Raw genomic sequence first — 9,896 nt, forward strand, 5'->3', positions numbered from 1 at the left:
GCTAGTTATTACAGCGTTAGATTGGGGGAGACGTGGGCTAGTTATTACAGCGTTAGATTGGGGGAGACGTGGGCTAGTTATTACAGCGTTAGATTGGGGGAGACGTGGGCTAGTTATTACAGCGTTAGATTGGGGGAGACGTGGGCTAGTTATTACAGCGTTAGATTGGGGGAGACGTGGGCTAGTTATTACAGCGTTAGATTGGGGGAGACGTGGGCTAGTTATTACAGTGTTAGATTGGGGGAGACGTGGGCTAGTTATTACAGTGTTAGATTGGGAGAGACGTGGGCTAGTTATTACAGCGTTAGATTGGGAGAGACGTGGGCTAGTTATTACAGCGTTAGATTGGGGGAGACGTGGGCTAATGGAAGATATTCTTACCACATTTCTATTGTTATTAGAGTGTTTGGGGGAGACGTGGGCTAGTTATTACAGCGTTAGATTGGGAGAGACGTGGGCTAGTTATTACAGCGTTAGATTGGGAGAGACGTGGGCTAGTTATTACAGCGTTAGATTGGGGGAGACGTGGGCTAGTTATTACAGTGTTAGATTGGGAGAGACGTGGGCTAGTTATTACAGCGTTGGATTGGGGGAGATGTGGGCTAGTTATTACAGCGTTAGATTGGGGGAGACGTGGGCTAGTTATTACAGCGTTAGATTGGGAGAGACGTGGGCTAGTTATTACAGCGTTAGATTGGGAGAGACGTGGGCTAGTTATTACAGCGTTAGATTGGGAGAGACGTGGGCTAGTTATTACAGCGTTGGATTGGGGGAGACGTGGGCTAGTTATTACAGCGTTGGATTGGGGGAGATGTGGGCTAGTTATTACAGCGTTAGATTGGGGGAGACGTGGGCTAGTTATTACAGCGTTGGATTGGGGGAGACGTGGGCTAGTTATTACAGCGTTAGATTGGGGAGACGTGGGCTAGTTATTACAGTGTTAGATTGGGGGAGACGTGGGCTAGTTATTACAGTGTTAGATTGGGGGAGACGTAGGCTAGTTATTACAGTGTTAGATTGGGAGAGACGTGGGCTAGTTATTACAGCGTTAGATTGGGGGAGACGTAGGCTAGTTATTACAGCGTTGGATTGGGGAGACGTGGGCTAGTTATTACAGAGTTGGATTGGGGGAGACGTAGGCTAGTTATTACAGCGTTGGATTGGGGAGACGTGGGCTAGTTATTACAGAGTTGGATTGGGGGAGACGTAGGCTAGTTATTACAGTGTTAGATTGGGGGAGACGTGGGCTAGTTATTACAGCGTTAGATTGGGAGAGACGTGGGCTAGTTATTACAGCGTTAGATTGGGGGAGACGTGGGCTAGTTATTACAGTGTTAGATTGGGAGAGACGTGGGCTAGTTATTACAGCGTTAGATTGGGGGAGACGTGGGCTAGTTATTACAGCGTTAGATTGGGGGAGACGTGGGCTAGTTATTACAGCGTTGGATTGGGGGAGACGTGGGCTAGTTATTACAGTGTTAGATTGGGAGAGACGTGGGCTAGTTATTACAGCGTTAGATTGGGGGAGACGTGGGCTAGTTATTACAGCGTTAGATTGGGAGAGACGTGGGCTAGTTATTACAGTGTTAGATTGGGGGAGACGTGGGCTAGTTATTACAGTGTTAGATTGGGGGAGACGTGGGCTAGTTATTACAGCGTTGGATTGGGGGAGACGTAGGCTAGTTATTACAGCGTTAGATTGGGGGAGACGTGGGCTAGTTATTACAGTGTTGGATTGGGGGAGACGTGGGCTAGTTATTACAGCGTTGGATTGGGGAGACGTGGGCTAATGGAAGATATTCTTACCACATTTCTATTGTTATTAGAGTGTTTGGGGGAGACGTGGGCTAGTTATTACAGCGTTAGATTGGGGGAGACGTGGGCTAGTTATTACAGTGTTAGATTGGGGGAGACGTGGGCTAGTTATTACAGTGTTAGATTGGGGGAGACGTGGGCTAGTTATTACAGCGTTGGATTGGGGGAGACGTGGGCTAGTTATTACAGTGTTAGATTGGGGGAGACGTGGGCTAGTTATTACAGTGTTAGATTGGGGGAGACGTGGGCTAGTTATTACAGTGTTAGATTGGGAGAGACGTGGGCTAGTTATTACAGCGTTAGATTGGGGGAGACAGCGTTATTACAGCGTTAGATTGGGAGAGACGTGGGCTAGTTATTACAGTGTTAGATTGGGGGAGACGTGGGAGTTATTACAGCGTTAGATTGGGGGAGACGTAGGCTAGTTATTACAGCGTTAGATTGGGGGAGACGTGGGCTAGTTATTACAGCGTTAGATTGGGGGAGACGTAGGCTAGTTATTACAGCGTTAGATTGGGGGAGACGTAGGCTAGTTATTACAGCGTTAGATTGGGAGAGACGTGGGCTAGTTATTACAGCGTTGGATTGGGGAGACGTGGGCTAGTTATTACAGTGTTAGATTGGGAGAGACGTGGGCTAGTTATTACAGCGTTGGATTGGGGGAGACGTGGGCTAGTTATTACAGTGTTAGATTGGGGGAGACGTGGGCTAGTTATTACAGCGTTAGATTGGGGGAGACGTGGGCTAGTTATTACAGTGTTAGATTGGGGGAGACGTGGGCTAGTTATTACAGTGTTAGATTGGGGGAGACGTGGGCTAGTTATTACAGTGTTAGATTGGGGAGACGTGGGCTAGTTATTACAGCGTTGGATTGGGGGAGATGTGGGCTAGTTATTACAGTGTTAGATTGGGGGAGACGTAGGCTAGTTATTACAGTGTTAGATTGGGAGAGACGTGGGCTAGTTATTACAGCGTTAGATTGGGGGAGATGTGGGCTAGTTATTACAGTGTTAGATTGGGAGAGACGTGGGCTAGTTATTACAGCGTTAGATTGGGGGAGACGTGGGCTAGTTATTACAGCGTTAGATTGGGGGAGACGTGGGCTAGTTATTACAGTGTTAGATTGGGGGAGACGTGGGCTAGTTATTACAGCGTTAGATTGGGAGAGACGTGGGCTAGTTATTACAGCGTTGGATTGGGGGAGATGTGGGCTAGTTATTACAGTGTTAGATTGGGGGAGACGTAGGCTAGTTATTACAGTGTTAGATTGGGAGAGACGTGGGCTAGTTATTACAGCGTTAGATTGGGGGAGATGTGGGCTAGTTATTACAGTGTTAGATTGGGAGAGACGTGGGCTAGTTATTACAGCGTTAGATTGGGGGAGACATGGGCTAGTTATTACAGCGTTGGATTGGGGGAGACGTGGGCTAGTTATTACAGCGTTGGATTGGGGGAGACGTGGGCTAGTTATTACAGCGTTAGATTGGGGGAGATGTGGGCTAGTTATTACAGCGTTAGATTGGGGGAGACGTGGGCTAGTTATTACAGCGTTGGATTGGGGGAGACGTGGGCTAGTTATTACAGCATTAGATTGGGGGAGACGTAGGCTAGTTATTACAGCATTAGATTGGGGGAGACGTGGGCTAGTTATTACAGCGTTAGATTGGGGGAGACATGGGCTAGTTATTACAGCGTTGGATTGGGGGAGACGTGGGCTAGTTATTACAGCGTTGGATTGGGGGAGACGTGGGCTAGTTATTACAGCGTTAGATTGGGGGAGATGTGGGCTAGTTATTACAGCGTTAGATTGGGGGAGACGTGGGCTAGTTATTACAGCGTTGGATTGGGGGAGACGTGGGCTAGTTATTACAGCATTAGATTGGGGGAGACGTAGGCTAGTTATTACAGCATTAGATTGGGGGAGACGTGGGCTAGTTATTACAGCGTTAGATTGGGGGAGACGTGGGCTAGTTATTACAGCGTTAGATTGGGGAGACGTGGGAGTTATTACAGCGTTGGATTGGGGGAGACGTGGGCTAGTTATTACAGCATTAGATTGGGGGAGACGTGGGCTAGTTATTACAGCATTAGATTGGGGGAGACGTGGGCTAGTTATTACAGCGTTAGATTGGGGGAGACGTGGGCTAGTTATTACAGCGTTAGATTGGGGGAGACGTGGGCTAGTTATTACAGCGTTAGATTGGGGGAGACGTGGGCTAGTTATTACAGCGTTCGATTGGGGGAGACGTGGGATAGTTATTACAGTGTTGGATTGGGGGAGACGTGGGCTAGTTATTACAGCGTTAGATTGGGGGAGGCGTGGGCTAGTTATTACAGCGTTGGATTGGGAGAGACGTGGGCTAGTTATTACAGTGTTAGATTGGGGGAGACGTGGGCTAGTTATTACAGTGTTAGATTGGGGGAGACGTGGGCTAGTTATTACAGCGTTGGATTGGGGGAGACGTGGGCTAGTTATTACAGCGTTAGATTGGGGGAGACGTGGGCTAGTTATTACAGTGTTAGATTGGGGGAGACGTGGGCTAGTTATTACAGCGTTGGATTGGGGGAGACGTGGGCTAGTTATTACAGCGTTAGATTGGGGGAGACGTGGGCTAGTTATTACAGCGTTAGATTGGGGGAGACGTGGGCTAGTTATTACAGCGTTATATTGGGGGAGACGTGGGCTAGTTATTACAGTGTTAGATTGGGGGAGACGTAGGCTAGTTATTACAGCGTTAGATTGGGGGAGACGTGGGCTAGTTATTACAGCGTTAGATAACGCCAGGGTAGTGGGTTCGATTCCCGGGACCACCCATACGTAGAATGTATGCACACATGACTGTAAGTCGCTTTGGATAAAAGCGTCAGCTAAATGGCATATATTATTATTATTATTATTATTACAGCGTTGGATTGGGGGAGATGTGGGCTAGTTATTACAGTGTTGGATTGGGGGAGACGTGGGCTAGTTATTACAGCGTTAGATTGGGGGAGACGTGGGCTAGTTATTACAGTGTTAGATTGGGGGAGACGTGGGCTAGTTATTACAGCGTTGGATTGGGGGAGATGTGGGCTAGTTATTACAGCGTTGGATTGTGGGAGACGTGGGCTAGTTATTACAGCGTTAGATTGGGGGAGACGTGGGCTAGTTATTACAGCGTTGGATTGGGGGAGATGTGGGCTAGTTATTACAGCGTTAGATTGGGGGAGACGTGGGCTAGTTATTACAGTGTTAGATTGGGGGAGACGTAGGCTAGTTATTACAGCGTTAGTTTGGGGGAGACGTGGGCTAGTTATTACAGCGTTAGATTGGGGGAGACGTGGGCTAGTTATTACAGCGTTGGATTGGGGGAGACGTGGGCTAGTTATTACAGCGTTAGATTGGGGGAGATGTGGGCTAGTTATTACAGTGTTAGATTGGGGGAGACGTGGGCTAGTTATTACAGCGTTGGATTGGGGGAGACGTGGGCTAGTTATTACAGCGTTTGATTGGGGGAGATGTGGGCTAGTTATTACAGCGTTGGATTGGGGGAGACGTGGGGAGATGTGGGCTAGTTATTACAGCGTTGGATTGGGGGAGACGTGGGCTAGTTATTACAGCGTTAGAGTGGGGAGACGTGGGCTAGTTATTACAGCGTTAGATTGGGGGAGATGGGCTGTTATAACAGCGTTAGATTGGGGGAGACGTGGGCTAGTTATTACAGTGTTAGATTGGGAGAGACGTGGGCTAGTTATTACAGCGTTGGATTGGGGAGACGTGGGCTAGTTATTACAGCGTTAGATTGGGGGAGACGTGGGCTAGTTATTACAGCGTTGGATTGGGGGAGACGTAGGCTAGTTATTACAGCGTTGGATTGGGGAGACGTGGGCTAGTTATTACAGCATTAGATTGGGGGAGACGTGGGCTAGTTATTACAGCGTTAGATTGGGGGAGACGTGGGCTAGTTATTACAGCGTTAGATTGGGGGAGACGTGGGCTAGTTATTACAGCGTTGGATTGGGGGAGACGTAGGCTAGTTATTACAGCGTTGGATTGGGGAGACGTGGGCTAGTTATTACAGTGTTAGATTGGGGGAGACGTGGGCTAGTTATTACAGCGTTGGATTGGGGGAGACGTAGGCTAGTTATTACAGCGTTGGATTGGGGAGACGTGGGCTAGTTATTACAGCGTTGGATTGGGGAGACGTGGGCTAGTTATTACAGCGTTAGATTGGGGGAGACGTGGGCTAGTTATTACAGTGTTAGATTGGGGGAGACGTGGGCTAGTTATTACAGCGTTAGATTGGGGGAGACGTAGGCTAGTTATTACAGCGTTAGATTGGGGGAGACGTGGGCTAGTTATTACAGTGTTAGATTGGGGGAGACGTGGGCTAATGGAAGATATTCTTACCACATTTCTATTGTTATTAGAGTGTTTGGGGGAGACGTGGGCTAGTTATTACAGTGTTAGATTGGGAGAGACGTGGGCTAGTTATTACAGCGTTAGATTGGGAGAGACGTGGGCTAGTTATTACAGCGTTAGATTGGGAGAGACGTGGGCTAGTTATTACAGTGTTAGATTGGGGGAGACGTGGGCTAGTTATTACAGTGTTAGATTGGGAGAGACGTGGGCTAGTTATTACAGCGTTAGATTGGGAGAGACGTGGGCTAGTTATTACAGCGTTAGATTGGGGGAGACGTGGGCTAGTTATTACAGCGTTAGATTGGGGGAGACGTGGGCTAGTTATTACAGCGTTGGATTGGGGGAGACGTAGGCTAGTTATTACAGCGTTGGATTGGGGAGACGTGGGCTAGTTATTACAGCATTAGATTGGGGGAGACGTGGGCTAGTTATTACAGTGTTAGATTGGGGGAGACGTGGGCTAGTTATTACAGCGTTGGATTGGGGAGACGTGGGCTAGTTATTACAGTGTTAGATTGGGGGAGACGTGGGCTAGTTATTACAGTGTTAGATTGGGAGAGACGTGGGCTAGTTATTACAGCGTTGGATTGGGGGAGATGTGGGCTAGTTATTACAGCGTTAGATTGGGGGAGACGTGGGCTAGTTATTACAGCGTTAGATTGGGAGAGACGTGGGCTAGTTATTACAGCGTTGGATTGGGGGAGATGTGGGCTAGTTATTACAGTGTTAGATTGGGGGAGACGTAGGCTAGTTATTACAGTGTTAGATTGGGAGAGACGTGGGCTAGTTATTACAGCGTTAGATTGGGGGAGATGTGGGCTAGTTATTACAGTGTTAGATTGGGAGAGACGTGGGCTAGTTATTACAGCGTTAGATTGGGGGAGACGTGGGCTAGTTATTACAGCATTAGATTGGGGGAGACGTGGGCTAGTTATTACAGCATTAGATTGGGGGAGACGTGGGCTAGTTATTACAGCGTTAGATTGGGGGAGAAGTAGGCTAGTTATTACAGCATTAGATTGGGGGAGACGTGGGCTAGTTATTACAGCGTTAGATTGGGGGAGACGTAGGCTAGTTATTACAGCATTAGATTGGGGGAGACGTGGGCTAGTTATTACAGCATTAGATTGGGGGAGACGTGGGCTAGTTATTACAGCGTTAGATTGGGGGAGACATGGGCTAGTTATTACAGCGTTGGATTGGGGGAGACGTGGGCTAGTTATTACAGCGTTGGATTGGGGGAGACGTGGGCTAGTTATTACAGCGTTAGATTGGGGGAGATGTGGGCTAGTTATTACAGCGTTAGATTGGGGGAGACGTGGGCTAGTTATTACAGCGTTGGATTGGGGGAGACGTGGGCTAGTTATTACAGCATTAGATTGGGGGAGACGTAGGCTAGTTATTACAGCATTAGATTGGGGGAGACGTGGGCTAGTTATTACAGCGTTAGATTGGGGGAGACGTGGGCTAGTTATTACAGCGTTAGATTGGGGGAGACGTGGGCTAGTTATTACAGCGTTGGATTGGGGGAGACGTGGGCTAGTTATTACAGCGTTCGATTGGGGGAGACGTGGGATAGTTATTACAGTGTTGGATTGGGGGAGACGTGGGCTAGTTATTACAGCGTTAGATTGGGGGAGGCGTGGGCTAGTTATTACAGCGTTGGATTGGGAGAGACGTGGGCTAGTTATTACAGTGTTAGATTGGGGGAGACGTGGGCTAGTTATTACAGTGTTAGATTGGGGGAGACGTGGGCTAGTTATTACAGCGTTGGATTGGGGGAGACGTGGGCTAGTTATTACAGCGTTAGATTGGGGGAGACGTGGGCTAGTTATTACAGTGTTAGATTGGGGGAGACGTGGGCTAGTTATTACAGCGTTGGATTGGGGGAGACGTGGGCTAGTTATTACAGCGTTAGATTGGGGGAGACGTGGGCTAGTTATTACAGCGTTAGATTGGGGGAGACGTGGGCTAGTTATTACAGCGTTATATTGGGGGAGACGTGGGCTAGTTATTACAGTGTTAGATTGGGGGAGACGTAGGCTAGTTATTACAGCGTTAGATTGGGGGAGACATGGGGGAGACGTGGGCTAGTTATTACAGCGTTAGATTGGGGGAGACGTGGGCTAGTTATTACAGCGTTATATTGGGGGAGACGTGGGCTAGTTATTACAGCGTTAGATTGGGGGAGACGTGGGCTAGTTATTACAGTGTTGGATTGGGGGAGACGTGGGCTAGTTATTACAGCATTAGATTGGGGGAGACGTGGGCTAGTTATTACAGTGTTGGATTGGGAGAGACGTGGGCTAGTTATTACAGTGTTAGATTGGGGGAGACGTGGGCTAGTTATTACAGTGTTAGATTGGGGGAGACGTGGGCTAGTTATTACAGCGTTGGATTGGGGGAGATGTGGGCTAGTTATTACAGTGTTGGATTGGGGGAGACGTGGGCTAGTTATTACAGCGTTAGATTGGGGGAGACGTGGGCTAGTTATTACAGTGTTAGATTGGGGGAGACGTGGGCTAGTTATTACAGCGTTGGATTGGGGGAGATGTGGGCTAGTTATTACAGCGTTGGATTGTGGGAGACGTGGGCTAGTTATTACAGCGTTAGATTGGGGGAGACGTGGGCTAGTTATTACAGCGTTGGATTGGGGGAGATGTGGGCTAGTTATTACAGCGTTAGATTGGGGGAGACGTGGGCTAGTTATTACAGTGTTAGATTGGGGGAGACGTAGGCTAGTTATTACAGCGTTAGTTTGGGGGAGACGTGGGCTAGTTATTACAGCGTTAGATTGGGGGAGACGTAGGCTAGTTATTACAGCGTTAGATTGGGGGAGACGTGGGCTAGTTATTACAGCGTTAGATTGGGGGAGACGTGGGCTAGTTATTACAGCGTTGGATTGGGGGAGACGTGGGCTAGTTATTACAGCGTTAGATTGGGGGAGATGTGGGCTAGTTATTACAGTGTTAGATTGGGGGAGACGTAGGCTAGTTATTACAGCGTTATATTGGGTGAGACGTGGGCTAGTTATTACAGCGTTTGATTGGGGAGATGTGGGCTAGTTATTACAGCGTTGGATTGGGGGAGACGTGGGGGAGATGTGGGCTAGTTATTACAGCGTTGGATTGGGGGAGACGTGGGCTAGTTATTACAGCGTTAGAGTGGGGGAGACGTGGGCTAGTTATTACAGCGTTAGATTGGGGGAGACGTGGGCTAGTTATAACAGCGTTAGATTGGGGGAGACGTGGGCTAGTTATTACAGTGTTAGATTGGGAGAGACGTGGGCTAGTTATTACAGCGTTAGATTGGGGGAGATGTGGGCTAGTTATTACAGCGTTAGATTGGGGGAGACGTAGGCTAGTTATTACAGCGTTAGATTGGGGGAGACGTGGGCTAGTTATTACAGCGTTAGATTGGGGGAGACGTGGGCTAGTTATTACAGTGTTGGATTGGGGGAGACGTGGGCTAGTTATTACAGCGTTAGATTGGGGGAGACGTGGGCTAGTTATTACAGCGTTAGATTGGGGGAGATGTGGGCTAGTTATTACAGCGTTGGATTGTGGGAGACGTGGGCTAGTTATTACAGCGTTAGATTGGGGGAGACGTAGGGGAGACGTGGGCTAGTTATTACAGCGTTAGATTGGGGGAGACGTGGGCTAGTTATTACAGTGTTCGA

The 9,896-nt window shown here is 48.5% G+C and overlaps 1 protein-coding gene across 3 annotated transcripts in view; it reads left to right on the top strand.

The window, feature by feature from the left end:
• LOC127928024 (cdc42-interacting protein 4 homolog) overlaps positions 1-9,896 on the top strand; it is a 57,198-nt gene that overhangs the window by 41,315 nt on the left and 5,987 nt on the right. The window lies entirely within an intron of this gene.

The sequence above is a fragment of the Oncorhynchus keta genome, unplaced genomic scaffold (genome assembly GCF_023373465.1).
Source record: "Oncorhynchus keta strain PuntledgeMale-10-30-2019 unplaced genomic scaffold, Oket_V2 Un_scaffold_2010_pilon_pilon, whole genome shotgun sequence".
Classification (NCBI taxonomy): domain Eukaryota; kingdom Metazoa; phylum Chordata; class Actinopteri; order Salmoniformes; family Salmonidae; genus Oncorhynchus; species Oncorhynchus keta.